This window comes from Alligator mississippiensis, chromosome 3 (genome assembly GCF_030867095.1).
Source record: "Alligator mississippiensis isolate rAllMis1 chromosome 3, rAllMis1, whole genome shotgun sequence".
Lineage (NCBI taxonomy): Eukaryota > Metazoa > Chordata > Crocodylia > Alligatoridae > Alligator > Alligator mississippiensis.
Window position 1 is genome coordinate 247992741 of NC_081826.1, and position 26939 is coordinate 248019679.

Below are 26939 nucleotides of genomic sequence, written 5' to 3' on the forward strand. Positions count from 1 at the left end.
GTGGTTTCCTAGAGCACTAGAAGATTTTACATGTTCTTTCTATTTTGCAGAATCTGGCTGAGGGGGATTCAAAGTTGGCAGGATGCACTTATGAGATATGCATTATGTAGTTCTGCTGGACCAGTTGCAACGCGATCCATATTTTCCCAGTGAAGCAGGAGCAAGGCAATTCTTTTAGAAAATGCAATTATTTCAGAAAATTTTTTTAAATTATTTTAGAAATAAATAGAAAATGTGGGCTCCCAACATTGCTAAGGGCCAGTAAAATCTAAGTGCCAGCTCTGGGTTTCGGGGGTTCACACATGCAGGGATGCAACAGTGGGGAGGCATTTTTCCATGCAGTGATTGTGTTGAGACCTGATGGGAACTCTAGTTATGCTGTGAAATGAGGAGCGTTAGGGCCAAATCTGAATGGATCCAGCAGGATCTGTGCATTTGCAGCTCCTGTGTTCTGCTGGCCAGTCTTTCCAGGTTAGAAGAAGCAGCTGGACTTGTTTTCTATGGACTGGTTTGAGTTTAGGGGATTGGGGTCACAGTTTGGCTGGATCTAGGGTTTGGGGGGCACACAGGCTGTGGTATCCGTGGTAGTTTGGATGTCTTCTGGTGTCATGGGAGAAGCTTTGAAGGATTTGGGGCCAAAACCAGTAAGATTCTGTTAGATCCAACTTTTCCCTTTCTCCCCCATCCTAGTGCTTCACCTTCCCTCCCTTGCAGAAAGCAGCATCTTCGAGATGGATGAGGGGGGAGTAGGGGGCTTGGGTGAAACAGGCAAGTGGTCGGAAGTATCGAGTTGCATGGAGTGTCACGCATCTAACTCCAGTGATCCCCTCACAAGGGGGAAACAAAACTCTTTCAAGTTTTTATCGCCTGCGGGGCGTGTGTGTGGCGCGAGGGGGACTTTCAGCAGCCGATCCAGGAGGGCTGGACATCAGGGCACTGATCTAAGGAGGGAGGACGTCAGGACACAGATCTTGAAGGGACAGGGCACGGCATTGAGACACTGCTGTGCTCCAGGCTCCGGCCACCCTGCGGGGGGATTTCTGAGGTTTTTTTTCCTTCTCCTTCCATTCCTGGGTAATTAAGACATCTTGGAGGCGTACTCAACTTATGACGTGTTGCTTTTTCTTTTCCTCTTGGGGAGAAAGTGACTCTCCCTGCCCTGAATCAGGTCCCCTGCCATTCAGAGCTACAGACATTCTACACACACACACACACACACACACACACACACACACACACACACACACACTTAAGGTGAGCAGCAAAAAACTTTCTCTGCACTTCGTGTCCTCTGCTTCAGACTGCTGGAGAGTTTTGAGAGCATCTTAACTTTGGGAGTTCTGGACAAGGTAAAAAAAAAAAAAAGGAAGGCTTTATTTTTTTTTTAAGACTTCATTTTTGCTTCTCTTTTAACACTATGGTATGAATACAGCAAGTCAGGTCTTAAGGCATCAGAGACATACTATCAGGGATTTTGAAGCGATCTAATTTGGCAAAGGTGGGGGAAAGAAGTTGCAACTGTCTACTCTCAATTTATCAGACTTTTAAGTGCTCTGTGTTAAATTAGAGATCGTATTGCAACCACAGTTTCAGTCTGAAATATGAAAATTGTATACTGTAGTCCACTGGCTTTCTCCTGTAAGACATTTCACAGAGATTAATGTTTTCCAGCAGATCAACAGAATAAGAATTTACAGGAGCTAGGAAAGCTAGGAAAGCTATGTAGATTGAGGAAGAAGCTGAAGAGATGTGAATGTGTTTGTACCACCCAGTCTGGAGGGACTGATCTTGTTAGATAGGAAAAGAATCTAGTATGATAAGTAGTTCACCACCACCCAAATTTACTTAAGAAGTGACAAAAACAAAAGAAACTTGAAGTAACACATTTCTAGGCACAGGCGTTTTAGGGTGCTATAGTATCATCACACTGCATCTCTGGAGCTTATTGATAGCAGTGGGTCCATAACTGTATTATGTACCTTCAATAGACTTGTCTGTTTTTCCATTGTTTGAATAAGTGGGAACTTGTCATATGTTTCATGTCAGAATCTAAACTGTTTCCTATGACTGGTTTAGATTCAGCTGTTTAGTTTGAATGAACTTAGATGATTAGTTCAAATTAAGATGTATTTCTTTGCCATCCTTTATCTTTGTGAAAAGGCATAATATAGCAGCTGCTAGGAGTTTTCAGTGTGGAAAGTCTGTATGTATATGATACACTATGATGCCATAAACTCAGAAGTCTGAGAATTTTCTTGGAAGCTAACAGTATATGAAAATTATTTTTACACTTAAATTCAGTATTGTTAAATGAACATTATTATAATGTAATGTGTTTGTATTAACTATTTGTAAGACTAAATTTGAATAGGAAGAGACTAGAAACAAAAATTTTAGTAGTTTTTTGGAATAAGGTACCAGTATGTGTGACACTTATTTGAAAATTAAGATTCTCAGAAGATATGGTACTGATGATAAAAACTGTTCTTGAAGCCAAGTATTCTCAGCATTATGAAATATGTATGATAAACAGAGAGTTTATGATCAGCTGCACTAGAGTTCGAACAAGGGTGCAGCATCAAGGTAGTTTTGTAACTGATAAAGTATGCCAGGTGATCAGAATAGGAGGATCTGTTTCAAGCTCTACTCAGTTTTCATATTGAATAGTTTCTTAACTTCTATAATATGAAATAAGTCAATGCACTTAAGTTATTTTGCACCAACTGTGGCTCTGACCCATATATTCAACCTTTTAAATACAGTGATAGTTATAAAATGGTTTTGAGATGTTCAGTGTATCAAGTCAGTGAACCAATGGTCACTGGCGAATGGAACAGCGAAGTTCAGTGGAGAACAACTGCTTTTTTAGGTTAAATAAATAAGACAGATGTGAAGATAGTAATCAAAATGTTGCTGCTCTGCAATGAAAGTGTGCCAAAAGGCCTGTCTTTCCAATAAAAGCCCTGGAAGTCTGAGCAGTCTATAAGTGAGAAAGGAGAAAAACATGTTATGGAGTAGTGCATTAATAGCAGCAATGCCCTATTTCAGAGAAATGACTGACATTATAATTCAGAAGTGTTGAAGGGACTTGGTCAGTAAGAATTATTTCATTATAAACCTAATCAGTTGTATTTCCTTCCTTTTTGCATGATTAACAGCTAGTACATGTAAAAAAGGATCTGAGTGGCTTAGATTTATGCTGGAATGGTTGTTGCTTCTTGTGGCATGTTTATTGTACTGCTGTTTATGCAGTTTTTATCAGGTAGAGAAGTCTTGTTCTGCTGAATTGAGAAGACTCCAGTCTCTCCAAGCTTAAATTAGAAATGCGGCTTAACAAGGATAGTAGTGTTTCCTATTGGCTATGGCATGAACTTTGGAGCAAGGAGAGCTGAAATCAAAACTTTGGTTCCACATCCTTGTTCAAATCACTTAATCTCCCTGCCTATGTGCTAAATGAGAGAAATAGTATTGACCCAGCCTTTATGAAATCCTCTGAGATCTTCAGGTAAGTTACTATATGAGTGCAGAGTATTATTGTTGGTTTTGCTATCATTTGTACTTAATCATATTCAAAATAGTTCAAGTCATGGCAAGAATTAAGTATTCTGGTCTGAAATTAATATTTGTTTCTTGTCTTTCTACTGAAATTGTGTCAATTATAATTGGATGTAGAAACTATATTAATTTAATATATTTCATGTTAAACCAACTGTTTATCAATTAAAACTACCTAAAAATTAAAAGCAAATTTTTGAAAAAAAATTCAGATTACAAGCTTCTTCTGTTGCTTGTAAAGAATTATTAGACATTCTGGCTCCATAGTTAGTAACTGTAGCACACAGTCACCGACTTGAAAAGGTAGGTTGTAATTCGTAGGTAACAAAATGTTCTTAGGGGCAAAATGTCTGAATGTACTTAGGATTTCAATCAATGGCATTTAGGGAGGATTAGAGGAAACAGCTGGCTAAACAAATATTAGGTGTAGAGTGGATGCAATGGTATAAATTAATAATGCACTTCTTTATTTACTCTATGAATGGGGGGTTTTGTGAAGATAAGATGACTTAAACATGGTCACTGTATGCCATCTAGTGGATACTGCAAATTTGTTTTTCAAATAATCATCCTCCATTTTTTTAATCCACACATCTGTAACTAATACAGTTGCAATTTAACTGTAAAGACAGCTTTGTTCACTTTTACCGTAAATGATGCCAGTGAACATGTTTGTTGTTTGTTTCTTTTGTTTTTATTTTCTTTTTGTGCTTTATCCCCCAAAATATCAGTTGGTTCCAGTGAAAATCAGTTCAAATTTTGTTTGATATCATTTGCCATCAATAGATGTTTTCAAAGGATTCCTAAATCATTCAGTAACAAACACACACACAGTTCACATGTAATATGGCATTATTGTGCAGATATTGAAAAGAAGCAAGTTGTGTTTCAAAGCAGCCTCCAGGAATGCTTCCAGAAATCCAATGCAGCGCTAAGAATGTGGCACTAAATATCTTTTGCAATGACAACCACAGGAGAAGAAAATGTTGGATTATTTCAGCAGGTTAACAAACACTCCTCAGTCTTTTCCTCTTTCCTCTTCTTCATTTCTCCTCCCAGCTCATTCCTCTCCACTCCTCTCCCTATTTCTTTCCACTCCTCCCCCTATTCCTTAAGGCAGTTTCCGTCCCCTGGACCTCTCTATCTCTTTACTTCCCTAGAAAAAAGGAGTTTATCTCTTGTCCACTCATTTCCTGTCTCCCCATGCAGAAACAGATCCTCTTCTGGTATAAATTTTCTTTTTTCCAATGAAGTCATCAAAGGGATGAGAATATGCACTGACTGATGATATTGCCTTTCAGTCTGTGCTTTCTGAGAGGGCTTCCTGGCTGTGGGATCTAAACTGTTGTCTGCCTTTAGCCTGCTTGGAATTGCTCCCATCAAGACTGCCACAGAAATGTGTCCTGGGCATTATAAAACCAAATACAGCTCTGACTTTGCATGGTACTGCTAAGCAGCTAAACACCTCTTGGACCAAATAGGTAGGAGATGAGGTAGCCCAGTACCTCACAGGAAGAAGACATAGATAATTAAGTCACTCTGATTTTTCTCACCATATTGAAAAAGCATTTTCCTTGTCCTTTACATTCACTTAGCCTCAAAATAGGCTCCTTGTTTCCTTTTTAATTAGCACAGCAGAATGGAAATCTTAAACATGATCAATTGCACTGAAAACAAACATTTAAAAGAAGCATTAAGAAATCACAGAACAGTAATCTGTCTGAAGACTGCACTGGGTGCTTTCAAAACTTCTCAAGAGCTATATGAAATATTACCACAGTAGGCTGTTAACATGATGCATGAGCTAATGGCTGAAGCAAGAGGGAACTTCGCCTTCCCATTAATCAGGCAAAGTTTACAAATTTAAGTTGTGGAAGGTAAAATGCCTAAGCAGCAAATGGGCTAATTGATTTGGTTCCCTGCTTCCTATATGGTGTCAATAAATTTAGTTTCACTCCTCCTAATCTGGACCTCTGGATATTAAGAACCAACTCAAACTAGAAGAATCCCTTCCAAAGCCATAAAACCTGTTCTATAATAAAATGCTAAATTAATGTCACATTGAGCCATTGTTATTTTTTTGGCAGCAATGTGGATCAAATATAATGACAGAATCTGCATCATTAATCATATGGCATAATAGAAATAAAATCATTCAAACAGAAAGATCACCACTAGAGATACATGCCCCTGTATTATCTTCCTGCTTATACAGTTGCAAAGGGCTATTATCAAGGCTATTAACAACCTTTTATTAACAATAGTTCTTTATCTTTTGTAATTTTTAAAGCAAACAAGGAACATATGGGCAATGGAGACAGGTTAGATTAGCAATGTAGCAAAAGCCTATTATCGAGTCTATTAACAATCTTCTATTAACAATAGTTCTTTATTATTTTAAATTCTTACAGCATACAAGGAACATATGGGCAATGGAAACAGGTTAGATTAGCAATGTGTTTGGCAGAAATCTGAGTAGAAAACATGCTTCAAGCTAGTCTAGAAGGGAAGAAAGAAGAATTATATAGTAATGGTTCAAATTTAAGGTTGATCATTTTCAGCCTGCATTTTACAAGGTGATAGGTGTGTTACAGAACTTTTTTTCATTGTTATGTGTCACATCATATTTTCTTACACTAATCATATTATGTTACTTGATGACTTATCCGATAAAGTGGATCAAATAAGGCATAGAGTATTTTAATGGCATCTACAAAGATTATCATCTTTACCCTTTATGGTGTCCTGGACATGAAAAGACCTCCATACGCATCTTTAGTAATTGTTTTGTGTGTACACAAGCACCACCTTTGGAATGTGTACTTTGTTTTTCAGAACGTGATAATTCAAAATCTATTGTTTTAAATTGCAGGCTGTTGCCAGTCTGTGGTTTTTACATATTATCTATTGCCCTCCATTTTATTTAAATTGGTGTTTCATTGTTCCTGTGCTTAATGGCTAGTTCTACTTGTCACTCTATTTTGTAGCCCATATCTACAAAAGCCATGGTAAAATGCACCTTCATTAACTTAGGGCCCAGCCCTACAGATTAAGGTGTAAGTAACTTTACTTATTGAAGTAGTTCACTGAAATCAATGGGATCTCTAATAGGATTTCAGTGAGATTACCCATGTAAGTAAAATTATCTGCATACATGTTTGGGGTATTGTATTCTTCTTTTTTGACTTGGATGATCAAAAGGAAATCCATAATATCCCAGATCTGTAAACATTTAAATATACCTACAACTTTATATGTGTTAGTAGTTCCACTGACTTCAGTAGGGCTCTTGTAAGTAAAGTTATGCACATTTGCAAAGTTTGCAGAATCAAGGCTTAAAGTAATTAAATCTGTACTCAGCTGATGAATATACCTTACAGGAGAAAGTGAGAGAGCCTGAGAAAATTGGGAGGTAAATTTGCTTAAGTGACTAAAATAAAAAAAATGAAAATGAATAACTGTCCAGCCATTAATACTTAAGAAAAATTGTTTCACATTAGACTTATTGCACATACATGCCTTATTTTATGTCCCAGAATTCCAATATCAAGTTTAATTTTTCTACAAAGAAACTTCACAGAGCAACCAATTCAAATGGAAACACTACACTAGTAAAAATGTGTGGAGTAGAAGATACATTCCAAAATTTTGTGTTTATGAAATAGCATAGATTTTAACATATTATAACATTTTACCTTAAAAGTAGCACATTAGCGAGAACCATTCAATTAAATGGTTTAATTATTAGACTTGAAGTTCAACAACATATTATTGTAGCTACATATGCATTATTCATTTGTCTGTAACAATATATCATTACTATGCTGCCACCTTGTGGCAATCAGTGCTTATTGCCTGAGGTATGTGATTCCAACATGTTATCACTGATACTATTACATTCAATAGTGAACATTTGCATTTTAAATTTTATGCACAGATTAAAAGACTAGTCAAGCATTCCAAAAGTCTGGAATATAATGTCAAGGTTTGCCCACACATGGGACATTAAACTACCTCATATTCTTGCGTAGTTTTCTAATTTCCTTTTTTATTCTTTGAAATGATTGCTCTCAACTGGAATTCATTTCTTATTAATCAGTAAGACAGTTGGACAGTAAGATTTTTACTTATTCACTGTTATACATTTCTCTTGGTGCAGCCTGTACTGAAAATGCAAGGAGGGTTAAGGTAGGAGTTCTCATATTGTTCTACACATTGGACAGCCATCTAAATGACTCCAGCGGAATAGAGAGTTGGCTTAAAGCCGTCTTTTAGTTGCTCCCCAGATTGGTGCTAAGCACTCCTGAGGTACAGTAGGAAGAAAAGTGGAGAAGTGGACAATTAAAGTTTACCACTGTTGTTGATAAGGGTGTGACACAGGAGTAGCAATATGATAAGACACAACAGAAGTATTACCTCAACATTTTTTTTTAAACTTCCAGGAAGACTGATTTGAATTTGATGATATTGGGCCAACTTTTTTCTGTCTGATGTTCCTATTAATCCAGAATAATGTCAGTGATATCATTGGAGTTTGTCTCAGATTTGCAGAAAGGCAAGTGAGAGCAGATATTGAACTGCTGTGGAAACAGAATCCAGAACTTCCTTTTAGACTTACAGTATCGTGGAACAGACCATCAGCAGAACAGTAAATTGTACATGCATGGGACCAAATGTCTCCACTCCTTTCCCCCAGTGGCTGTTACTTACAACTGATATTTTGCTGAACAAAATAAATTATGTTAAAAATGTATTTCTGTGTTCATACTAAACTTCCTCAATTAACAGTTCCTCCTAGGCCATAGCATCATGACCTGTTGAGCTCCATTTGATTTACATCTTGTGTTTTGTTCCTGGTTGTTCTGTCCACTAGGTGTCACTTTCTCTTTTAATATTTTAATTTGTAATTTTTCCAGTATCCCACGCCCTCCAAATCAGTTGTTACATCTGATTTCCAGTTATTTCCTGTTCGTGTCCTATTTTTTTCGTGTTAAGACAGGCAAAAAGCTCTGTGGTCTAGTTATATTTGCCCTTTTGTATGCACAAACTGCATTCCCATTCAGAAATGGCATAGCCAAACATCTGGAAGTCAGATTTTTCAGATTTTAAGAGCTACAAAATGTGGTTAGTGGTAGAGCGAAGTGAGTAATGGACTCTGGTTTGCTGTAATTCCTACTAGAAAAGTATGTATATATATTATACATTATTACATGTACATATGTGTAATACTATATATAGTATTATGTGTATATATAGGTACGTATGTGTATACACATATATATGAACCAAAACCAACAATTTTATTAAATGTTGTATAAAATTAAAATTAGAAACACATATTTGCAATTTAACATATGTTAATTTTTAAATAAAATTATAGGCTATTTTGAAACAAGAATCATTTTGAATTTTAAAAAACCCCAATATTCTGTTTAACAGATATCAAAATGGAGTGATCCTGTATTTTGGATTATTTTGTATCAATTTTTATGATCAATTTAATCATTTTTATGATCAATTTAATCATAGAATCATTATCATAGAATCACAGAACATTTTGATGTCAACGAATCTGCATCTTTCTCACAAAAAAATATTTCAGTCAAAAAATGCGGTCCCATTCTAGGAGCCCAATACCAATGGTAAATCAACGAGAGTGAACGCCTCTCCAACCTTTGAAAATCTATGTGTTTGCTCTGAAATTGTGCCTGTTTGCTCTATTATGAGTTTTTACAAGTTCAGAATTACAATCGAAATTTCAGAAGGTGTGTTGAAGTGTCCTTTAAAAGTGAATTTAATACATTTAAAAGACTTCCATGGGCTCACACAGTGAGTGGTCCAGCCAGGAAATTATTCCTAGAGTTCTTGACTATAACCACATTACTTTCTCAGCTATGGATGAGTCCAATTTGTCTCCAGAATAAATATATCACATCCAACTAATGTATTCAAAGAGCTATTCTTTTTGTTTCATACTACAATTCTAAGTCAAAAGAAGCATCCTCAATTTTCTTTTTCACAGCATTAAATTATCTTAGGAAACAGGTAGATAGAAAACATAGATTTACTGTATTTCAGAAAGGATCAATAGTAGCAAAATTGTGCATGTAATTAGGAGATAATGTCATATGAGTAGAATATTGTCACAGGATAATGGTCTTCTGCTATGAAAGAGAAATAGCTCAACATTTATGGAAAATAGTATAAATGTCAAAGTGAAGCAAAAGCATTTATTTTCAAACCAGGAGAGACAGATCCTGTCATATTATTTAGTGATAATGGCTATTTTTGGTGCGTCAGATGATTGATGCAGCTGCTGTTATTTTATGTGAAGGATGTTGGTTTAGTACTGTACCATTACTGAACCGCTGCACTTTTTTTTTTAGCTTTCAACCTTCTTCTGACATTACAACAGGAATATATGTCTCTTTCCTTGTGGCTGTTCATAGGTTAGGGCAAATCTATATTTATTTCTATAGCACAAAATGTGCAAAAATCCATTTTAGAAAATCCTAGTTCCCCACCTTTGTAGAAAGTGGCATTCAATAATTCTTTTTCTATCACATAGGCAATTTCCAGTGGATCAGTAATTTACATATTTTATGCATATTGTGTTGGTCATTTTCATTTTTATGAGCATTGTCCTATTGTATATTATATCTTTCATGCAAGAGTATATGAAATCTCACCCAATGGCGTATAATAATACCAACTCCTGTTCATGAGGCAAGCAGCACTGAGCAGCACTTTCCTGTGGATTGTAAAGACCTCTTCACCAGTTCAGCAACCAACATGTGAACCTTGGAGCTGCTCTTAATTATGCTGCCTAGAAACTGTCTCTGAATGGCTGCTCTGCTTTCCAGCAATTTTTGAAGTTCAGCATGCCCTGGTGCTATATTCTTTCTATTCCCCAAATGCTGTCTATGCCAGGAGGGTGTAGCACAGAGAAGCTACAGTGGGTCTTTGTAAAACAGGATTTCTTTATGTCCATTTAGGGAAAATTTACAGTCCTTTCATGGTTGTCCAGAGGAGTTACCATGAGAGAGAAAATGCCTGTATTCTGGGCTTTCAGACTTATGCCCTATAAGTATACTGTGCAATATGCAATCAGTACTTATAATACTCTTTACTGGGGGAGGGCATGCTTCTTTGTCATGTGACCTTTGTAGACCTTCTCTTTTCATTGCTGAAGAAATTATAGTGTAGTTACTAATTAGGCAACTTTACTGATAGTCCAGACACCATCACCATCTCTGAATGCTAACTCTGCCATTGGGACTAAGAGCTTCTTAGAGCAGAACACAGTGCCAGCAAAGAACTTGCAGGGCATCATTACTGCCAAGAAGTTAAATCCTTGCTGTTGAAAAAGGGTAATTGCAGCTGTTACACCAGCAGCAAGAACATAATATAGTATTAATTTGAGGGAACACACAAGGATCTGTGAACAGACATTATTTGTTAACTTTTAATTGTTGCTCTTATTAATTGCACTGGGGAGCAAGAATTACCCAGCAGTTGAGATATTAACCTGGGATTCAGGAAACCTGTTTTCAATACCTTGTTCAGCCAATTCTTCCAGTGGGACCTTGGAGAAGTCATGTAGTCTCTTAAGGTGCATGCCTATATAATGCAAGGCAGTGCCATGCTGAGATGCACCATGTCCTCTCCACTAAATTCTTAAAAGTCCAAGTTCAACATATGCATAATTTATAATGACAAGAATAAAGTATTGCCTCACTTGGACACTTTGCACAATTTTAATACAAGAGAATCTCATTCTTCATTCTCTTCTGGGAGCTTTTTATTCAAATCATATTCACTTTTCATAGGTGGAAATGACCTGATACAGCAGGGGTAGGCAATGTTTTTTGGCCGGAGTGCCAAAAACTCCCACAATGCTCATCTTGGAAGGTGCCGGAGTTCCAGCATGCCAGAAAAACAAAATGAAGGCAAGGGGTACATGGCTGGATGCCCTGCTTGTCCCCCTTTCCCCCCACCCAAAGCCCCTGCCCCCCACCCCTGCTGCCCCTTGCCCCCCACCCAAAGCTCCTGCCTCCCAGCCCTGCTGCCCCTTGCCTCCCACCCAAAGCCACTCCCCAGCCTGGGCTCTGTGGCTGTCAGCAGCTACCCAGAACCTGGGCCAGCTACAAACATCTGCTGCCTCCCTGCCCCGGCCCCAGCTGCCTCCCAGACCCAGCCCCGGGCTCCGAGCTCCAGGGAGGCAGCACGTACTGGCAATGCTCCCTGCTGTGGTGCCCTCGCCATTTCTGCAAAGCAGCATTGGAACCCAGTGCAGCAGGGCAAAGCAGGGGGCACAGAAAGCTGCCTGCTCCAAGCTCCCCGCTGCCGTGCCACACTTCCCCTATGTACATGGGAACAGCGTAGGCAGCAGCGCAGGGTTGTGGCAGGTCAGTGGGGAGCTTGTAGCAGGCAGCTTTCTCCACCCCACTGTGCCCTGCCACACCGGATTCCAACACTGCTTTACAGAAGCAGCAGCCAGGGCAGCACAATGGGGAGCACTGCCGGTATGTGCTGCCTCCCCAGATCCCGGGGCCAGGTCTGGGGCTGGGAGGCAGCTGGGGCCAGGGCAAAGAGGCAGCAGATGTTTGCAGTTGGCCCCGGTTCTGGGTAGTTGCTGATAACCACGGAGTCCAAGCTGCTTGCAGTAGGGCTTCCATGGGAGCAGCCCAGGCTCCGTGGCTATCAGTAGTACCCAGAGCTGGGGTCGGCTGCAGCCAGGAGGCTACAAACAGCTGCTGCCCTCCCGCCCCAGGCCCAGTTATCTCCTGGTCCTGGGCTCTGGGAAGGCAGCAGGTGCCAGCACTGTTCCTGTTGGGGCTAGGGCCAGGGCCAGGGGCAGGGAGGCAGCAGCTGTTTGTAGCCTCCTGGCTGCAGCCGACCCTTGCTCTGGGTAGCTGCTGATGGCCATGGATCCTGGGCTGCTTCCACCACGGCTTGCAGCATCCCAGCTGCCTGCTGGAAGCAGCCCAGGCTCCTGGCTGGCAGCAGCTACCCAGAGCTGAGGCGGGCTGCAGCCGGGAGGCTGCAAAAAGCTGCTGCCTCCCCAGCCCCAATGCATGCTGAGAAAAATGGCCTCGCGTACCATGCTTGGCACACATGCTGGAGGTTGCCCACTCTTGTGATACAGAATCAGGAAAAATTATTTGAAGCAATGAGGTTTCCATACATATAGTCAGTTCTGACTCAGACTTAGAAAGTAGCCATATGATGAATTGGTAACTTCTTCCACTGTTTACTTCTACAAAGATGAATACAGTGGTCTGAAAACTATTAAGCAATTATAGTAGATTGATATGCAGAAGTCTTCCAGCAGGTTGGCTCAGAAGTCCTTTATAATCTTCCTGGATCTTTAACTTCCCTTTAATGGATTCATTTTCATAGATTTCATAGACATTAGGGCTGGAAGGGACCTCGGAAGATCATCGAGTGCAGCTCCCTGCCCAAAGGGCAGGAAGTCAGCTGGGGTCATAGGATCCCAGCAAGATAAGCATCCAGTTTGCTCTTGAAGGTGTTCAATGTAGGCACTTGAACCACCTCCGGTGGCAGGCTGTTCCAGACCTTGGGGGCTCGGACAGTAAAGAAATTCTTCCTTATGTCCAGCCTGAAATGGTCTTGTAGTAGTTTATGACCGTTCGACCTAGTCGTCATCCCTTGGGGTGCTCTGGTGAACAAACGTTCCCCCAGATACTGGTGGTCACCCCTGATAAACTCATAGGTGGCCATCAGATCACCCCTGAGCCTGCGCTTTTCCAGGCTAAAGAGCCCCAGGACTCTCAGCCTGTCATCGTAGGGTCTGCTTCCCTGACCTCTGATCATGCGCTTGGCTCTTCTCTGGACTCTCTCAAGCTTCTCCACATCCTTTTTGAATTGTGGAGCCCAAAACTGGACGCAGTACTCCAGCTGCGGCCTCACCAAGGCCGAGTAAAAGGGGAGAATGACGTTCTGGGATTAGCTTGAGAAGCATCTATGGATGCAAGCCAGCGTTTTGGTCGCTTTACTAGCCGCAGCATCGCATTGCAGGCTTATGTTCATCTTGTGGTCAATGATGACCCCCAAGTCTCTTTCTTCCATAGTGCTAGCCAGCATAGCACTGCCGAGCCTATAAGAAGGCTGCGGGTTTTTCTTCTCAAGGTGGAGAACCTTGCATTTATCAGCATTGAACACGATCAGATTCTCGTCCGCCCACTTGCTGAGCCTGTCCAGGTCAGCCTGGATCACCCGCCTGTCTTCTGGTGTGGATGCTTTGCCCCAAAGTTTGGTGTCATCGGCGAACTTGGCCAGTCCGCTTCTGACTCCAGTGTCCACATCATTAATGAAGATGTTGAACAATGTGGATCCAAGGACAGAGCCTTGGGGGACCCCGCTGGTCACAGGACACCATGATGAGTGACTTCCATCAATTACTACCCTCTGGGTCTGACCACGGAGCCAGTTTTCCAGCCAGTGGATCATGGTGGACCCAAGGCAACAATTGGTCAGTTTCACCAAGAGGTGATCATGGGATACCAGATCAAAGGCTTTTTTGAAGTCAAGATATAGAACATCAATCTCTTCTCCCTTGTCCAGGTGATAGGTCACCTAGTCGTAGCAGGAAATGAGATTGGTCAAGCAAGACCTACCCGCAACAAACCCGTGCTGGCTATCCCTTAAGATGTTGGTGTCGGCCAGTCCATTAAGGATGGCCTCTTTAATAAACTTTTCTAAGATCTTCCCTGGGATAGAAATCAGGCTGATGGCCCTATAGTTAGCCGGATCCACTTTCCTCCCTTTCTTGAAGATAGGCACCACATTGGCCTTCTTCCAGTCTTCGGGCACTACACCAGAGCGCCAAGAGTTTTCAAAGATCCATGCTAGAGGCTGGGCTATGATGCTCGCCAGCTCCTTGAGTACCCTGGGGTGTAGATTGTCAGGGCCGGCTGACTTGAAGGTATCCAGCTTCTCAAGATGTTCCTTCACGAGGTCAGCATTAATGGAGGGCAGGGGATCACCCTTACCCGGACTTCCCTGTCCCGTAGCGGGCATGGGCGTCCCATGGGACTGATGAAAGACCGACGCAAAGTACCCATTTAATAGGTTGGCTTTTTCCTGGGCATCAGTTATCAGTTGCCCCATCTGGTTCAGTAGGGGTCCAATGTTGCCCCTGCTTTTCCTCTGGCTCCCAACATATCTGAAAAAGGACTTTTTATTGTCTTTGATGCTCGAAGCTAGTTGGAGTTCAGTTGCAGCCTTGGCTTTCCTGGTTTGCTCCCTGCAGGACTGGACCAGTGCAGAATAATCCTCCTTGGAGGTGACTCCCATCCTCCATCCTTTGCAGGCCTTTCTTTTTAGCCTCAGGAGGTCTGCTAGGTCCCTGGAGAGCCAGGGGGGCTGCTGTGCCCTCTTGCTGCCTTTTCTCCGAGATGGAATCTGTAGTCATAATCTATGTGAACTTGTAGTCATAATAGGAATATTTTTAGAAAGTTCTAATGAAAATATTTGGAATAGATACATAATTTCATTTTGTTGATCACCAGTATCAGCTCTTAGGTCAATGTATTTAGCTGCCATCTCAGTTTGCTGGGCTAGAGTTGTCATTAACGGTGGAGTCTTTTTTCTTCCTTAGGCCAATGGGAGGTTTCAGGTCTCTGAATAGGTGCTCTCCTCCCCGTGATTGCATCAAGGGAAACCTAATTTAAACCAGGACATGAAGTGAATCTCCCAGTGCCCTTTCCATGTCCCCACCCTATGTGGTTTTGCTCATTTCATAAGCAACTCATTGGTTCCAAACCCCACCTGGAACAGGAGTTGTGGGTGGGAATGTATCATCTCTCATGCACACTTTCCCTCATTAAGGGCCACATGATATTTCTTTGGGATAAAATGTAGTTGTCCTAAATGACTCATGTAGGCCTATGACATGCAATTAGCACCAAAATTTCCACTGGTGATTTGCAGAGAGGCCTGAAGAAAGGAATTCTGTCTTCCTGTTCATGCTCTTAAAGACAAAGAACCCCCATTCTGATGTTACCTGTACTCTATGGGTAGCACTGGCTGATCAATCATTTCTATGCAGATATGTATGTAAATTACACATGCATCCGTGTGTGTGTGTGTGTGTGTGTGTGTGTGTGTGTGTGTTAATGTGCATGCACACTACTTGGAAAACCTTTTTATATTGAAGCAAGTTACAGGATAATGTAACTGGATGTATCAAACAGTGTATACAAAGCCTTGTGTTCTATACTTTACAGTAGACCTAATATATGTGGCCTGAACCCTGAAATGAAGTGATATTCTCTCTTCAATTTTTCCTCTCCTGATTGCCTCCCTTTGCCTATTTCAGTACAGTAAATCCAATATAGCTTATGCCAGTGGTTCTTGCCAGATCCAGCCCAGGAAGTCATGCAGCATGAGGGATTCCCCATGGGTCTGTAAATCTCGCAGCAGTGGCAGTGTTAATTACCACTCCCCTCCTGCTAAATGTTTGGACCTGTAGAAACCCCATGAGCTGGATAGCACAGCCTGATACAGGTCCGTGGGTTCAGGCCAGCGTGCAGCCGGATCCAGGAACATGGCTGGATCCAGCATATGGGATCGCATGCCTTCAGCAACCTCCACACCCTCAGCAAGGCCGTCCACCCCCTTAGCAGTTACTACCATTAATAGCTGTCCCTGACAACCCTTCACCCATTTATGCTACCGCAGAGAAGTGTAAAATCATCAAAAAATAGGGCTGGATGGAACCTAAGGAGGTCATTCAGTCTGACTCATTGCTGGATCCTTGCCTAAACCATTTAAAACCTTTTTTAGCTGTTTATCTAGCATCTATTAGCAATGGCTAACTTCAGCATAATAACATTATGGTTTTGTTAAATGGTCCTGAATTAAATTAAAATATTTTAATTCAAACCACTGTTCTTTAGCATTTACACCCTGAATGAAAGCAGGTCACAAGTCTCAGGGTTTTTGTTTCAGGCTGCTTGTGGAAACAGGCAGACATTGCTGAATTGCTTATATTTAGCTAACATTTAAAAGCTGTCTTCACAACTAGGATAAGAGCTCTCAAGAAGTGCTTTTCATTCATAGATCTGTAGCCGGCTTGCCTTTCGGAGCTTGGGTTGAGTCCCAGGCTTGAAATCTTGCTGTTTTCATTGGTGGAGCCCATCCACCAATCAGAAGGAAGCAAGAGGAGTTAAGTCACCCCCCTTTCCTGAGGGGAGGGGGAGAGGAGCTTCCCCCTCCCCGGACCTTATTGAAGACTGCAACACTCGGGTCAGGAAGACTTCAGGGGCAGAGCCGTGGAGAGTATAAAAGGAGCTGCATGCCCAGCATGAGGGAACACATCCGGGACAGAGAAGAGAGAAGAGCGGGGCTTAGAAGAGCTGAGGAGAGCTGCTCAGCAGGGCAAAGCAGTAGCCCAGAAGTGCCTCTGAAGACTTCCATCAGCGGGGAATGGCAGACAGCTCCAGCAGCTAGGCTCTCAATGTGCAGCATGGCATCCAGACCCTGGGAGCTGCATGAGGCAGCTCGGGTCTGTAACCTCTGGTGTGTGGCCAGAGACACGATGCGCAGGACAGTGCATGGAGTAGGACCTTTGGAGCCCCTAGGGCGGCTCTTGTTCTCAACCCCTGAAATGAGGCTGCGAGCTCGGTGCAGGAAGTGCTGCACGGAGGGTCCAGGAGTGAACTGAGCCTGGTGCTGCATGAAGCATCCTAGGCCTCCGACGCATAGCAAAAGGTTGAGTCCAGGGAGCCAGATGGTTCTCAGGCTACTGAGCCAGCAGACAGGGCTGAACCAGAGGCCCCAGGAGCTCTGCATAGAGCGGCTCTGTTCCAGGGAACAGCGACTCCCCCGAAGCCCACTGCAAGCAAGAGCAGCTTGGCGCAGAGGACGAGGGCCACCCTCCAGACCTGGGAGCCATGAGTTGCAGGGAAAAGAGGATTCCCACAGGGGAGGGGGAGTCCCCCCTGGTTAGTTAAGGGCTCCTGAAAGTGGAGGTCCCACTGGGAGGGCCCCCCTAAAGTTACCAGCTTCCTTGTAGGGCTTGGGAAAAGGCCAAGGGCATTGGGGTTTCCTCTTGGGATTAAGTTTATCTTTGGGGTTCTTGCACCATACGTGGTGTGATGTCATGCCTTATATTTTGTGAATTCTCATGTTTGTAAATTAGTAGATGAGTAGAGTCCTAGGGCTCTGCTGGGACCCCTTGTTGCTATGATTTCACCTGTTTTATACATTTCATAGACATTAGGGCTGGAAGGGACCTCGGAAGATCATCAAGTCCAGCCCCCTGCCCAAGGGGCAGGAGGTCAGCTAGGTTCATAAGATCCCAGAAAGATAAGCATCCAAATTTCTCTTGAAGGTGTTCAGTGTAGGTGCTTGAACCACCTTCAGTGGCAGGCTATTCCAGACCTTGGGGACTCAGACAGTGAAGAAATTCTTCCTTATGTCCAGCCTGAAACAGTCTTGCAGGAGTTTATAACCATTAGACCTAGTCTCCCCTTGGGGCGCTCTGGTGAACAATCGTTCCCTCAGATCCAGGTGAACACCCCAGATAAACTTATAGCTGGCCATCAGATTGCCCCTGAGCCTGCGTTTTTCCAGGCTAAAGAGTCCCATAGCTCTCAGCTGTCTCTGGACTTTCTCAAGCTTCTCCACATCCTTCTTGAATTGTGGAGCCCAAAACTGGACTCAGTACTCCAGCTGTGGCCTCACCAAGACTGAGTACAATGGGAGAATGACATCCCGGGATTTGCTTGAGAAGCATCTATGGATGCAAGCCAGTGTTTTGCTCACTTTATGAGCCACGACATCACATTGCAGGCTCAAGTTCATCTTGTGGTAAATCATGACCCCCAAGTCCCTTTCATCTGTAGTGCTAACCAGCGCAGCACTGCTGTACTTATAAGGATGCTGCAGGTTTTTCTTTCCAAGGTGGAGAACCTTGAATTTTTTGATGTTAAACACCATCAGGTTCTCATCCACCCATTTCCGGAGCCTGTCGAGATCAGCCTGGATCACCCTCCTGTCCTCAGGTGTGAACGCTTTACCCCAGAGTTTGGTGTCATTGGTGAACTTGGCCAGTCCACTTCTGACTCCAATGTCCACATCATTAATGAAGATGTTGAACAATAGGTCCAAGGACAGAGCCTTGGGGGACCCCACTTGTCACAGGGCACCATGACGATTGACTTCCATCACCTACCACCCTCTGGGTCCAACCCCAGAGCCAGTTTTCCAGCCAATGGATCATGGTGGACCTGAGGCCGCAGTTGGCCAGTCTTGCCAAGAGGTGATCATGGGATACCAGATCGAAGTCTTTTTTGAAGTCAAGATATATGACATCAATCTCCTCTCCCTTGTCCAGGTGATAGGTCACCTGGTCATAAAAGGAAATAAGATTGGTCAAGCAAGACCTACCTGCAACAAACCCATGCTGGCTATCCCTCAGGATGTTGCCATTGGCCAGTCTGTTAAGAATGGCCTCTTTAATAATCTTTTCTAAGACCTTTCCTGGGATAGAGGTCAGGCTGATGGGCCTGTAGTTTGCCGGATCCACATTCCTCCCTTTCTTGAAGATAGGCACCACATTGGCCTTCTTCCAATCTTCAGGCACTTCACCAGAACACCAGGAATTCTTGAAGATGGAGTTCTATGATGCTAGCCAGCTCCTTGAGTACCCTGGGGTGTAGATTGTCAGGGCCAGCTGACTTGACGGTGTCCAGCCTCTCAAAGTGTTCCTTTACAAGGTCAACATTGATGGAGGGCAAGGAATCTCCCTTAACCAGGCCTCCCTGTGCCATAATGGGCAAGGGCATCCCATGGGACTGATGAAAGACTGACACAAAATACCCATTTAATAGGTTGGCTTTTTCCTGGGCATCGGTTGTCAGTTCTCCCTTCTGGTTTAGCAGGGGTCCAATGTTGCCTTTGCTTTTCCTCTGGCTCCCCACATATTTAAAAAAGGACTTTTTATTATCCTGTTGTTTATTTATATTTATTTGTCGGTTATTCACACAATAAGTTCACCCATACTTATCTATAGTGTATCTGTTAACTATCTATGTTTATTTTGAGGTTTATCTGTTTTGGGTCAGATCCTTACCTGTGACTTACCTGCATCTGGAGCACTGGTATAAGGTTTTATGGCACTTACCCAGAGGGTATTGTTTATGTTATTTGTTTAGATATCTTTATAGTACATATGTTTATATTCATGTTTTTTTTCCTTGTGATAAGTTAATGTAAATACATTTGTATATAGTTAAGTCCCCTGACTGTCCTGGCCTGGTTCTATAGGGATGGAGGGAAACTGAGCGGTCTGCAGTTCCCCCACAGCAAACCTGCCAGCTAACAATCCCCTTCAATTGGAGAAGAGGAGTATATACCCGAGTTACCTGGGCTACATATAAAAAAAACCCTTATGAAGATGGGTGCCATTTTCCTCATTTTTGCAGAAGCGGGGGAGAAGTAAACGTCTATGATACTTTTAAAATAAAAGTTGATAAAGAAGAATTCATTTATATGGTAGTTATAATACAGTGGGGAATCACTTGGACTTTCGATGACCATATAATTTCATTATATAGGGAAGACTGAATATATTGATGTATAGTAGCCAATGATCATAAGGCCTGTGTAGAAGTTGCATCTTTTATTATAACACACAGTTGTCAGGGAACCATACATTGCGGACCTGCAAGAAATGTAGTGGCACAAAGCTGTTTTAGGTAAGCTAACCTGATATTTAAAATGTTTACTGACATTATAGCATACTGCTACAGTAAGCTGTGGATGACACTGTATGAAATCAATAATTCTTGCTTCCATGTTCAAGAAATCCAGGCAGGGTTGTTTAATCAGTATCACAAACTGTTTGTTGCAAGCTATGTATAAACAGCATTTGTCTCAGTCAGGGGCCAGAATGTGCAGACAAAAACAAGGGTAAGATCCCTCCGTTCCTCTGCTTACTAGTTATATGGAGCCTTAGGGGACACGAACTCATCAACAAGAAAGATGAGAACATTACTTGAACTAAAATTCTAATCATAATAAAGTGAAGAAACTTGAGAGGAACAAAAGTCCAAAAGGAACAAATAAGAGTATCACTGTTGAGCCAAAAGGGCATAACAGTATTTGGTTACATCATTATAAGATACTGACTGGATTCCTAGCTGTTCTTTTGGAGTCTACTTTCTATTGACTTCATGGCAGGATTCATATCTATAGATAGCTGTGAATGAAAGGTGCATATCTTTAATTCTCCATTTTTCTGGCTAAAAGGCATCAGTTAGAGAAGGTTCTTAGAGAGACCAGTTAAGGCACTAGAATAGGTAATAACTATTAATGGGATATTGGAAAATTCACTTCCAAGGTTGTTCTCGTTTTTGTTGTTGTTGTTGTTATTGCAAATACCAAGGTCCAAATAGCATTTGTGAATTTACAGCAAATAATAACTGATATATTACATATAGACTCTATAACCTGAAAATACAAGTTTATACATTTATAATGGAAATTATGCCAAGCTGTGACTGTGCCAGAATAATTTTTCCACCAAAGTCTAATTCAGGATTTTTAAACAGAGGTGTTTGCAGTAACGGACTTCTGCCAAAGTTTCTTTTCCCACTTGTGACAAATTTAAAAGCTGTTAGTCATTTGAAAACAATTCCATGGAAAAGTTCTTAATAAAATGTGTGTGCAAGTCCTTTTAAGGTAAAAATTAAGGGAATGTCTCTATTCTTAGACAAGATTTACTATTACAGAAACTGATGTCTTAGTCATCTTTTTGTAAACTAGAAGTCACCCCCCCCTACACAAGCACTTATTTATATTGAATAATATTTAATAATATATTTATTAAATGTAAGAGAAGATGCATAATTGCAGTATGGTGGTAATTTTTCTCTGTTCCCATTGTTTCAGAGGGAAAATAATCTATTACAACTATTTCATGATATGTGCAGACTACTACTGCAGTTTGCTCCCTACCAGCCCAGGCAGCAGGGGGCCCACTGCTACCTGGCTAAGCCCCAGTGCAGTGGGGGGAGCTGTGCCGACTACAGGTGTAGCTGTCTCCCTGCCACATGGGGACCGGAGCCTGTCCCATTCCCCACATGGCTGGGAGATCTGTCCCAGCAGCTGGGACTGCTGTGTCCCAGCCACATGGAGATTGGATCTGGACCCAATCCCCACATGGCCAGGAGAGATGTCCCCACTCAGTGGGGATGCTGCCTGCCAGCCACATGGGGATCACCATGGGGATCCCCATGTGGCTGGCAGGCAGTGTCCCTGCCAAGCAGGGACAGCTCACCCAGCCATGTGGGGATCAGGACTGGCCCCCATGTCCTCTGCCAGCCCTGGGGCTGGCACCCGGGGGAGTGTGGAGCTCCCACTGGCTGCTGCAGAGGGGCAGAGCAAGGCAGGAGCAGCCCTGGACTGGGCTGCTCCTGTCAGATGGAATTTGCTCAAACAGGGAAGCATATGTAGATGTGCATCCCACAGCATTTTAATGAGCCTAATTTTTTGCAAAGAAAATTCAGGCACATTAATTACACATTTAGATGTGCCCTGTGATGCTCAGCAGGTAGGGCATGATTCTCAGGATCAAACAAGGGACACCCCGATCCCAGCAGTTGCATGATTGTGATCTAAGGAATTTTGTTCCCTATCTCAAACACTTCATGTTCTGCCCATACTTCTGTAGCATGGCAGGATGTTTAATATTTTGGGTGGGATATATAAGTGCTCATATCCTAATTGCACCATTATTTTAACATTTGCCAGGGGCCTTAGGAACTATCTGTTTCAGAGAGGCATAAGCTTTCATTAGCAACAGTCTGTTTCATCAGCTGCTATGAAGTAACATCTGAGAGTAGATGGATTTGTAATTGCACTTACCCTATTGTTTTCTTCCCCAGTAAAAGGGATTCTTGTACTTCCCAGGTAAATATGGATTTGTAACACTATAAAATATCTCTAGAATGTGCTATGATTTCCTGAGTCAAAAGCCTTGTGCAGTTCTTTGGAAAGGAAAAGAATAAAGCTTCATGCTACCATCAACCCAGGGTTGTGTCCAAATACCACAATTTAAGCTGTAATTACAAAGAAACTAAAAACAATTGTTTAACTTGAAGACATTAAAAAAAATTTCAAAACATCTGTGCCCTAATCCAGTAAATTCTGAATAGAGATATTCTGAATAGAGGTATTCAAAGCATTGTGAGAAAAAAAATTAATAGTGTAATTTTTCAACAGTTCTTCAAAATGCAAATGTAATTTAATTAAATGTTCTTTTTCATGTATGTAGTATGTAATCAGAAGGATGACCTGATTTTTAGAAATATATTTCAACTATCTACATAATTTCTTGGGAGAATGGTATATTATAAAGCTCATTTATTATTTCTATGCTTCTCTAATGTCTCCTGTTTGGAGCATAATGAACACATTTTTAAATAAGATTAGTTCTTTAAATGGATCAAAGGACAAAGGTTTCTTTGAACACATGTCACTGCAAAAATGTGACTGTGACTTAGTTGTACTGTGTTTTTAATCTTCCACTAATTTCACAAGAAGTGAAATTTACTTTGTGTGTGCTATTTGGACTAAAAATCAGTCTTCCCAACGTGGAGCATATATGATCCAGTGAGTGGGAGGTGATAGCTATACATCTGACCAGCCTCCTTCAGCAAGAGTACTCCAGTGTCCAAGAACAAAAAAAAAAAAGAAGTGTTTGTGTTGTGGAGCTGGTCTAAGGGCTGAAAAGTCTATTGCTTGACTTCTCCAATCTCTGAAAGAAGTATATTGCTGCTTCTTGGTTTGGAATTCTCACTTCCCTAGCTAATTAATGCGTTAATTGTGTTAATTCATTTCATGGGCGCAGAAATGTTGTTTATGGCCTTGGGGAAAGGAGAGAGTCATTCACTCTTGGACATTTTGGGGGGAATTAAAAATGTCTTTATTGCAGCCAGAATGGTGATAAAGGAACTCTCTCTTATGTTATTCTGTCACTGGAGAGTAGATAGAATGGGCATGATAACTAAGGCAGGTCTACACTAGACAACTGGCATAACTACAGGCTCATATAGACATTCAGTTTCTCCTGGGAAAGTTGCTGCTCTCCCAGGAGAAACCATGAGTGTACAGATGTTCAGGCTTTTTCTCCCAGGGTGAAAATAGCTGCTCTAGGAGAAAAATAACCTACAGTTAAATCACTCCCAGGAGAGTTTCTCCTGGGAAAGTGAATGTCTGTACATGTCATATGTCAGTTAAAGATGTAATTTTCATTATGATATTCACATGGGCATACATTCTAATGTAGACACTGCTACACTGATAAAAGGCTGCTTTTATTCATCAAACCACTATAAATTATACCAACACAAGTACTTTTTCTGGTCTGAGTCTACACTAGGAAGGAATTGCCAGTAAAGCTATCCCTATCAAGCTGAACCAGCAAAACATTTCTAGTATAGATTGGGCTTTATCAGAGTCTGTTGTGTAAGGAAATCAACCCCGTGCATAGATGTCCTCAGTTCTTTCCTACCTCAGTCAATTTAATAAGATCTCCAGACAGATGAATCTCCTTCACTCTCTGCTGCTTTAGTCCTTAAAAATTCTTCCCCATCTTAATGGCAAGACTTTTTTGTACCATCTTTTATTGGGCCAACTGTACAGTTGGGGAAGCTGTTGGACAAAATTCTGAGAATCAGGTTCCCTTTCAATAAAAGATAACACAAAAAAAGCCTTGCTTCTTGGACATTTCATGGCTACAACAATACCCCATCCATATCTGAATGGTATTCAGTCAGCCAGGCAGGAATTTCCATCTTCTATTAGGGCCATGAAGCTAAAGAGCTAGGTTTGAGTCTTCTGATGTGCATCCATGAACCTGTCTATGCCACTTCTAAGGTGCTCCTGAGAATAAGGCCGAGAAGCAGGTTCTGGCCACCCACTTCAGTCCATTCATGCCAAACCTGGAAAAGAGGCAGTGAAGCAGGCCTAAGGGCATCTCCCACCTCTGGTTTTGAGATCTCTTGTCTGGTGTGCTTGAGAGCACCATCACAGGTACCTTCAGGGAGGTGTCATAGTTTCCAGGTTTGCCAGCCTGAGCAGGTGGGTGGGAACCTATAGAAGTGGCATAGACGCATGCTGTAGACTGAAACTTTCATTAAATGGCAGGCTATGAGGTAGTTTTCATTGCTCTATACCTCATGTTGCTCTTGAAATCTCAACGATCTAGAAGCTGTTTAGATAAAATTTGGGTTTGATAGAACCCTATGAATTAATTTTTTAAGTAATTAATTATCATAGCTCAAATCCCAATCTTGACTAGTACAGGGAGGGTTAGCTCCTTAGGATATGATGATATTGCTGACAAAGTACTTCTTGAAATTACATTCTCAAACATGCCATGCCTACCTGCTACACTTGTATATGCCTGGAAACGTGGCAGTAAAGCTACCGTGAGATCATCCCTGACTTCTGCTCTTGGGATCTGTGTCCCTAGCATACTTAGCAGCATCAGCGGAGAGTGGTCTGAGGTACCCCGCAAAGCAGAATATAAAAGCTACTTACCACCAGCTCTCCCCTAGGCCAATTAACACTAAATACAGTGCTCATGCACATTTAGGTGGATAAAAACTGCATCTACTCCATAGCTGGGGCTTGTGAAGCAGCTTGGGGGAAGGGAAACAGATCTGAATGAGCTTGATTATTCCACAGCTGTGGTTTATAGATCTATCAACTCTGTTTTTCTTTTTCACATGGGGAAATGAAGGTTACTGTTAAAAAAAAACAGGGTCTTATTCCCGGATAGGAACTTTGAGTCTGGTATGAATCCACTCCACAACTTTTCAAGAGGAGATCCTTTATTTGATAACCCCATTGTTTCAAACTTCTCATCAGCTCTGTATCATAGCTATCACACTGGAAGCATTCTATTGACTTTGTGTTCACTTATGACTTTTGCTATTATTGAGCCAGCCTCTGGTGCCAGATTCTGCCACCCAATTTATGTTGTGATTTAAACCCTTACTCACATAGGTAGTCTCAATTTATAGGATGCTAGAACATGATTAATGTGCTACTCAGAGGGCGGGTCTACATGAGACGTTTACTGTGAAACTGCCTAATTGGCTCTGCAGTAAAGATTCAGCATCTACACATGCAGCCCTATTAGGCCACAGTAAACAAATAAACTCTGTTGTAAGTTAGTGCTTGTAAATACATGTATTATTCTATGACAGAGTTCTTTACTGTGTAGCAATGCACATGTAGACATTGACGGGTCTGGCTGGGGCACAAGGATGCTTCAGTGCAGGGGCTGCCTGCTGGCTAGCCCCACATTGGGGCACCTTTGTGCCCCAGCCAGCCCCTCTGCAGCACATCGAGCCAGGTCAGAGCAGCCCTGGGCTGGCAGGCTGACTTTCCAGGTCCCCTGCCAGCCAGGAATGGTCCAACCAGCTCAATGCGCTGCAGTTCTGGGTGCATGTGTAAACACGGCACCTGGAAGCAATAAACTCTGGCACAATATGTGTTGGAATTTACTGCATCACATTAATTGTATGTGTAGATGCACCCAGAATGAGTGAGAGTGGTAAAGTTGTGCTTCATATGAATCATTACATGGGAATCAGGGGCAAACTTATGTAATCCACTACTGATGAAGGGCTATTGCTGCATGATTAGATGAGCACTATCTGGTTACCTCATGGATAATCACATAAGTTCATGATAGTGGAGCCCAAGCAGCTTACATAGTTCCTGCAAGCATCACAGCACAACCCAAAGATTTGGCCTTTGGACTGGCACACCATGCAAGGCATGACCAGTGTTAATTGTTTGGCTGAGTGAGGCATATGTATGTGACTGAGGCTGAGTGAGAATTATCATAGCTGAGTAAGACACATAAATAAGGCTGAGTGAGAAGATGGGGGCTGGGGTGATGCAAGTACAAGTGCTAAGGTGAGTGTTTGACAGCCCAGAGGTTACAAGAGCTCAAGCCCACAGCAGAAGTGCTTCTGGCATGGCCCTGTCAGAGTCCAACAAATTTGTGAATTCTGCAAGGACACAGAGAAGATGAGTTTTTCAGCCTTCTTATTTATTCCCTTTGAAGAACCTATTTATTGTGACATTGTGGAACCCTGCTAATTTTCAGTATGAAGCATCTTAAACGGTCATATCCTTTATTTTTTCCCTTGTTTTTCATTTGTTTCACTTCACTTTTCCAGCATTTTTCACAGAAGAATTATTTGATATAACCAAAACCAAGACATTTTCTTGATCATCCAAGGGTTCCAATTCAGTACATGGCAGGGTATCCCTTTCCCAAAGTATACGTAGGTTAAAATCCAAATGACAATAAGAAATTAAAAATGTGTTGT

The 26939-nt window shown here is 41.9% G+C and overlaps 1 protein-coding gene across 2 annotated transcripts in view; it reads left to right on the plus strand.

Annotated features, from left to right (window-relative positions):
* The first annotated feature begins 938 nt into the window (after window positions 1-938).
* HAPLN1 (hyaluronan and proteoglycan link protein 1) overlaps window positions 939-26939 on the plus strand; it is a 126937-nt gene continuing 100936 nt past the window's right edge. The window contains exon 1 of one of the 2 annotated variants that reach the window (XM_019483058.2): window positions 939-1349. The gene's annotated coding sequence lies outside the window, so the exon portion shown is untranslated. The remainder of the gene's footprint in view (window positions 1350-26939) is intronic. The other variant, XM_006270185.4, reaches the window with a different exon arrangement.